Source organism: Anomaloglossus baeobatrachus, chromosome 9 (assembly GCF_048569485.1).
Source record: "Anomaloglossus baeobatrachus isolate aAnoBae1 chromosome 9, aAnoBae1.hap1, whole genome shotgun sequence".
Lineage (NCBI taxonomy): Eukaryota > Metazoa > Chordata > Amphibia > Anura > Aromobatidae > Anomaloglossus > Anomaloglossus baeobatrachus.
In genome coordinates this window covers 20,972,329-20,979,917 of record NC_134361.1, presented here as the reverse complement: position 1 = coordinate 20,979,917, position 7,589 = coordinate 20,972,329, and positions in this window count along the sequence as shown.

Genomic DNA, 7,589 nt, shown 5'->3' with positions numbered 1-7,589 from the left:
GTGTGCTGAATACCGCTTGTTTCCTGACTACCCTCCTGCCTGCTGTTTTTGTACCTCGCTGCCCAATCTGGATTTGACCTCTGCTATGTTTTCTGATTACGTCTTTGCCTGCCGATTCTGTCCCTCTTCCGCAATTCCTGGTTTGACCCTGCCTGACGACTACTCTCACAGACTGCAGCCTTCCACAGGTAGTGATCTCCAGGGCCCTGTGTAATTCTAAATCCCTGTATAGGGGTTAAAGGGTTTCAGGGTTCTGGGGGTCCTGCCTGGTGAGTGGCTTCCCTCTAGCCTGTCCATTACAGCCAGTCTGAGTCTGTGGATCCAGGCAGGCGTTACATTATGATAGGGTAAAGTCTGGCTCAATTGTATATAGAATGGGTGCTCTGAAGTAAAAAAGATAAGTCTAAATATATAAGAAAAGACTTCGGCACACTATGGAATAAAGTTTGTCATAAAAACCACGGAAAGTCGTTCTTTATACTGTATAAACTACTTTTACTGTGTGCTCGGAAGCATATACGTGGGTGACATGTCACATATCCAACGTTTCGGCTTATTTCATGAGTCGTTTTCAAGGTGAACATGTCTGAAGAAGTAGCCTGAGAAGTGAGTCACTTATAGGTGAAGGTATATATGCGATAGATAAGTGCCTGTGGTAGATACATAAGGATTAATTTCAATCTATGTGCAGTGTGCCAGCCGGATGTGACCATGGTCTTTATGGTTATTATGATGGAAACACTCTCTCAGTTGGTATACCTGTTTGATGTGAAAGTTCCTGGATGGCAGCGGTGGCATTGGTAGTCGGGATGTGACACCCGGCACCACTGGCCAGTTATGGAACTGCACAGCGTTGTTGAAGGAATAGTGACCGTGGTCAGGTACTGCACGTCTGCCCCTTATTGATTTGGAATGTATTTGCAGTACCCGGCCACGGCCATTATACAATTTATGAAGCTGAGCTGGGCAGCACTGTAACTGGGCAGCTCCGGCTGTTACTGACACCGAGAACATCTGACCGTTGGGAGTTCTGGGTACTGCACCCCCACCAATCAGACTTTGATGACTGAAGAATAAGCCATCAGTGTTAAAGGAAACCTGTCAGGTCCCCCATGAACCCAGAACCACGAGCAGTTCTGGATACATATTTCTAATTTCTGCCTAACTGTCCCAGCCTATAGTAGCATACATAAAGAGATCTTTAGAAAAAGTATTTCTAAAGATCCTTTATGATATGCTAATGAGCGCAGGACTAGTCGCAAGAGTGTTATATCCTTCGACTAGTCAGCCCTCCTAGCATGTTAGCACGCCCCTGTGGGCGTCCATGTCCAGCATCATCGGCATGGATGTGCATACCTGTTTGCTGTTATCGCTTACGATGCTGGGTTTAGGCACAATGCGCATGATCAGAAGTCCTGACACTACCGGTCATGCGCACTAGACCTCTCTGAAGCTAGGACGCGGACATCCGGTTTCATAGTGTGCATGACCGGAGGTGCCAGGACTTCTGATCAAGCGCACTGAGCCAAAATCCTGTGTCTGAGGCGGTGACAATGGACAGGTATGCACGTCTATGCTGATGACGCTGGGCATTGAATAACATGTTAGCAAGCCCCTGTGGGTGTGCTAACATGCTAAGAGGGCGGACTAGTTGGGGGAAATAACACCCTTGCGACTAGTCACTGCGCTCATTTGCATATCATAAAGGACCTTTAGAAATACTTTTTCGAAAGATTTCTTTATGTATGCTAGTATTCGCTGGGACAGTTAGGCAGGGATTTGAAATATGCATCCAGAACTGCTCGTGGTTCTGGGTGCATAGGGGACCTGACAGGTTCCCTTTAAAGTCAAGGACAAACCCTTTAAGTTACTTCATATAAAGAGGTATATTGAATGATGAGAGGAGAATATAGAGCAGACTCTCTGATAACTATTAATTGCAGAAACCACAATTTATTACACAGTGCAAAAGTAATCTAGAAAAAAAAGACCATAGACATCAGATCATTTTGGGGTTTTTTTGTACATGCCCCTTTGCTTGTTTCCAATAACTTTTACTTACCCTTTCTAAACACCCATAAAACTTCAAGAAAACAATTCTCATTTATGTGTTCATTAAAGGAAATAAATATTTATTCTGAAACCATAATAATACACATAAAATAAGTTTATGAAAAATTTTAGTATTTAATTTCTTTGTCTTTACATTCAACATTTTATATATAGACAGTGAATAAACATCCTATAATAAAACATTGTAGCTGATCTGATCATGTAACACATCAGCTAAAATATTCTTCCTGTCTATTGCATTCAAAACCCAACTAACAATAGCTTATAGATTTCCACTTTCATTCATATAAATGGTGTTTCATCACTTCTTCAGTCTTATTCTTTGGTGTTACATTTGTGTATAGTTTTCACACTGGTCACCTAGTCTCCACAATAGGCAGAAACTCTTTGGGCCTGGTCTGCAGACATCTTATTAACATTAGAGATAAGATTAGAATGAAAAATAACACCTCTATTATACAGTTGGAGGAAAATAAATAAGGGTTGTGCCACTCACAACAGACGATGTAGTCAATGTCCAAACCCCAACTGTTCACAACTCTTTCCCCTATAATATAAACGTAAAAGGGCCACATAAGAGAGGTATTATTGGCAACAACTCAAGATAACAGTAAAACCAAAACAAGAGTCTTTAAAGGGAAGGTGTCGCGGTTTTTTATTTTTGTATTAAAAATAGTGATTATGAAATCAAGTATTTCTAATACAAAATGAAAATCGCAGCTTATTTAGTTTTTATGTAATTCTTATTTTACTGGAGGCACTGGGGGCTGCCATGCTGGAATTGCCGTGTGTGTAACGACAGTAACTCCTTCCTTTATGGCAGCCCCTGTGCATAGACTCTGATAGTCGGGCTCCGACCCCTTGCAATACATTACAGTGGGCGTCTGCTGTGACGTGGACGCGCCCCCTGGGCTGTCCAGAACACAAGAGGGAAGGAGTTCAGCGCCATTATTGTGGAGCTCACAGCGTGTGCTGTTTGCTCCACTTTACCCCTGTCACCCGCCGAAATGTGTAAGTACGGGCCACCTCCCCTCCCCTCCCCTTGTTACAGTCTCTGATGACACCCCATCCCTCCGTTCTCCCCAGCCCCTGCTCTGCCCCAGCTACTGACGCCGCCCCTCCCCCCTGCCGTTACCGTCTCCAATGACACCTCCGTTCTCCCAAGTCCCCTCTCTGCCCGCCGCCGCAGCTCACCCGGCTCTGCCCGCCGCCGCTCACCCGGCTCTGGCCGCCGCAGCTCACCCGGCTCTGGCCGCCGCAGCTCACCCGGCTCTGGCCGCCGCAGCTCACCCAGCTCTGCCCGCCGCAGCTCACCCGGCTCTGCCCACCGCAGCTCACCCAGCTCTGCCCGCCACCGCAGCACACCCGGCTCTGGCCGCCGCAGCTCACCCGGCTCTGGACGCCGCCGCCGCAGCTCACCCGGCTCTGGCCGCCGCAGCTCACCCGGCTCTGGCCGCCGCAGCTCACCCAGCTCTGCCCGCCGCAGCTCACCCGGCTCTGCCCACCGCAGCTCACCCAGCTCTGCCCGCCACCGCAGCTCACCCGGCTCTGGCCGCCGCAGCTCACCCAGCTCTGCCCGCCACCGCAGCTCACCCGGCTCTGCCCGCCGCAGCTCACCCGGCTCTGCCCGCCGCCGCAGCTCACCCGGCTCTGCCGTGTGTGTGTGTGTGTGTCACAAGGTCCCCATCAGGGGTGATGTGTGTGTGTGTGATGTGTGATGTGTGATGTGTGTGTGTGATGTGTGTGTGATGTGTGATGTGTGTGTGTGATGTGTGTGTGTGATGTGTGTGTGTGATGTGTGTGTGTGATGTGTGTGTGTGATGTGTGTGTGTGTGTGTGTCACAAGGTCCCCATCAGGGGTGATGTGTGTGTGTGTGGCGCACAAGGTCCCCATCAGGGGTGATGTGATTGTGTGTGTGTGTGTGTGTCACAAGGTCCCCATCAGGGGTGATGTGTGTGTGTGTGTCACAAGGTCCCCATCAGGGGTGATGTGTGTGTGTGTGTGTGTGTGGCACAAGGTCCCCATCAGGGGTGGGGTGTGTGTGTGTGTGTGTGTGTGTGTGTGTGTGCGCGCGCGCCACTGCATGTGAGTACCTGTGTGTGTACCGGTGATACTGTCTGCAGGGTTGTGTATCTAATCCTCTCCTGTGTGACACTGTCTGCTGAGCTGTGTATCTAATTCTATCCTGTGTGATACTGTCTGCTGAGCCGTGTATCTAATCCTCTCCTGTGTGACACTGTCTGCTGAGCTGTGTATCTAATCCTGTCCTGTGTGATATTGTCTGTTGAGCTGTGTATCTAATCCTGTCCTGGGTGATGCTGTCTGCTGAGCTGTGTATCTAATCCTCTCCTGTGTGATACTGTCTGCTGAGCCGTGTATCTAATCCTCTCCTGTGTGACACTGTCTGCTGAGCTGTGTATCTAATCCTCTCCTGTGTGATACTGTCTTCTGAGCTGTGTATCTCATCCTATCCTGTGTGATACTGTCTGCTGAGCCGTGTATCTAATCCTCTCCTGTGTGATACTGTCTGCTGAGCTGTGTATCTAATCCTCTCCTGTGTGATATTGTCTGTTGAGCTGTGTATCTAATCCTGTCCTGGGTGATGCTGTCTGCTGAGCCGTGTATCTAATCCTGTCGTGTGATATTGTCTGCTGAGCTGTGTATCTAATCCTCTCCTGTGTGATACTGTCTGCTGAGCCATGTATCTAATCCTCTCCTGTGTGATACTGTCTGCTGAGCTGTGTATCTAATCCTCTCATGTGTGATACTGTCTGCTGAGCTGTGTATCTAATCCTGTCCTGTGTGATATTGTCTGCTGAGCTGTGTATCTAATCATGTCCGGTGTGATACTGTCTGCTTAGCCATGTATCTAATGCTCCTGAGTGATACTATCTGCTGAGCCATGTATCTAATCCTATCCTGTGATACTGTCTGCATAGCTGTGTATCTAATCCTGTCCTGGGTGATGCTGTCTGCTGAGCCGTGTATCTAATCCTGTCGTGTGATATTGTCTGCTGAGCTGTGTATCTAATCCTCTCCTGTGTGATACTGTCTTCTGAGCTGTGTATCTCATCCTATCCTGTGTGATACTGTATGCTGAGCCGTGTATCTAATCCTCTCCTGTGTGATACTGTCTGCTGAGCTGTGTATCTAATCCTCTCCTGTGTGATACTGTCTGCTGAGCCGTGTATCTAATCCTCTCCTGTGTGATACTGTCTGCTGAGCTGTGTATCTAATCCTCTCCTGTGTGATATTGTCTGTTGAGCTGTGTATCTAATCCTGTCCTGGGTGATGCTGTCTGCTGAGCCGTGTATCTAATCCTGCCGTGTGATATTGTCTGCTGAGCTGTGTATCTAATCCTCTCCTGTGTGATACTGTCTGCTGAGCCGTGTATCTAATCCTCTCCTGTGTGATACTGTCTGCTGAGCTGTGTATCTAATCCTCTCCTGTGTGATACTGTCTGCTGAGCTGTGTATCTAATCCTATCCTGTGTGATACTGTCTGCTGAGCTGTGTATCTAATCCTGTCCTGTGTGATACTCCTGCTGTCCTTGGTGACACTTAAGGCTATGTGCACACGCTGCGTTTTTTTGACGCTGCGTTTTTGTGCGTTTTTGGCCGCTAAAAACGCACAAAAACGCACCTGCGTCGAAAAAACGCGGCAAAAAACGCACGCGTTTTGCCGCGATTTGGTGCGTTTTTTTGCTGCGTTTTGCTGCGTTTTTGCTCACTGCGTTTTTTATCAGTGAACAAAAAAAAAAAAGGTCTGATGTCATTTCCTTCTTCAATGTGTTCTTCATTCTCCACTAGTGTATGCAGAAGAGCAGACAGCTGCAGAACTACAAGGCTCAGCATCCTCGATCCAATAGTGTATGCAGGACAGCAGACAGCAGCTGTCGAACTACAAGGCTCAGCATCCTCCATCCAATAGTGTATGCAGGAGAGCAGACAGCAGCTGTCGAACTACAAGGCTCAGCATCCTCCTTCCAGGACTGTATGCAGGATTTCTTTGCCCCCCCCAAAAAAAAAAATGACGTGGGCTTCGCCATATTTTTGTATGCTAGCCGGGTACAGCAGGCAGGTACGGGCTGCCCCCAACCCCCAGCTGCCTATTTGTACCCGGCTGGGAACCAAAAATATAGGGAAGCCCTTTTTTTTTAAATTATTTCATGAATTTCATGAAATAATTTAAAAAAAAAAATGACGTGAGCTTCGCCCCATTTTTGAGTCCAGCCGGGTACAACTAGGCAGCTGGGGATTGGAATCCACAGTGCAGGGTGCCCATGCTTTCTGGGCACCCCCGCTGTGAATTGCAGTCCCGCAGCCACCCCAGAAAATGGCGCTTTCATAGAAGCGCCATCTTCTGGCGCTGTATCCAACTCTTCCGGCTGCCCTGATGCCGGGTGGCTAGCCAGGTAATAATGGAGTTAGGGCTAGCTGTATATTATCAGCTAGCCCTAAGGCCGAAATTCATGGTGTCACGCCAATATTAGACATGGCCACCATGAATTTCTAGTAAAGATAAAAAAAAACACAACACACAGAAAAATATTTTTATTAGAAATAAAACACAACACAATTAGTGACTCCATCTTTATTGAAATAAACCCCCCTCCGCAGTAATCCTGGGTCAGGGTCCCGCGCCGTCCAATCCAGATCCAATATCATCTGATCGGTTTGCTGGAAGGCAAAGCGATCAGATGATGTGTCAGGATCAAGTGCCTGAATCCCATCACACATCAGCTGAGTGTATAAACGCCGATTATACAATCAGCTGATGCATCAGTAGAAAAAAAAAAAAATAATACTCACTTATGTGCTGAATTACCGGCAGCTCCCGGAGCGATGGGGCGGGAGTCTGATCCCCTCCGATCGCTGCAGCAGCTGCCGGTAATCAGGGATGAAGTCTCCTGACGCATCCGCTGATACCGGCCGGGCGCCCGCGTCAGCCCGAGACTCGATCAGCTGATGCGTCAGGTGACTGCATCAGGTGATCCATCGCCAGGTCCTGCAAGCAAGGTCCTGCCCCGGGGAGACTGCACACAGCCGGAGCGGGAGCGGCGATACCGTGACAGGAGCTGGGAGCGGGCATGGCACCGCGAGGCTGCAGACAGGTGAGTATAACTTTTTTTTTTTTTATTCTACTGTTAACTTTTGTTTTCGCAGCCGCTTCCACCTCCTGCCTGTACATGGCGCCGCACGGCAGCATACATGCACAGGACGGGAGATGGACGCGGCGGTGACGGTACCGGGAGGATTCATGCTTCTGTCTATACTGACAGAAGGAATCCTCTTCCTGTACACGTCACTTTACTACCCACCTCCTGCGCTTATAGCTGCGTTTTTGGTCTTAGAAACGCACCAAAACGCAGCTATTTGCGTTTCTCATTGCGTCTTTCAACATCCCATTGAACTCAATGGATGAAAAGCGCAGTGAAAAACGCGGGAATAATTGACATGCTGCGTTTTTGTGGTCACCACAAAAACGCAGCTGAAAAAAAAACGCTGTGTGGGGA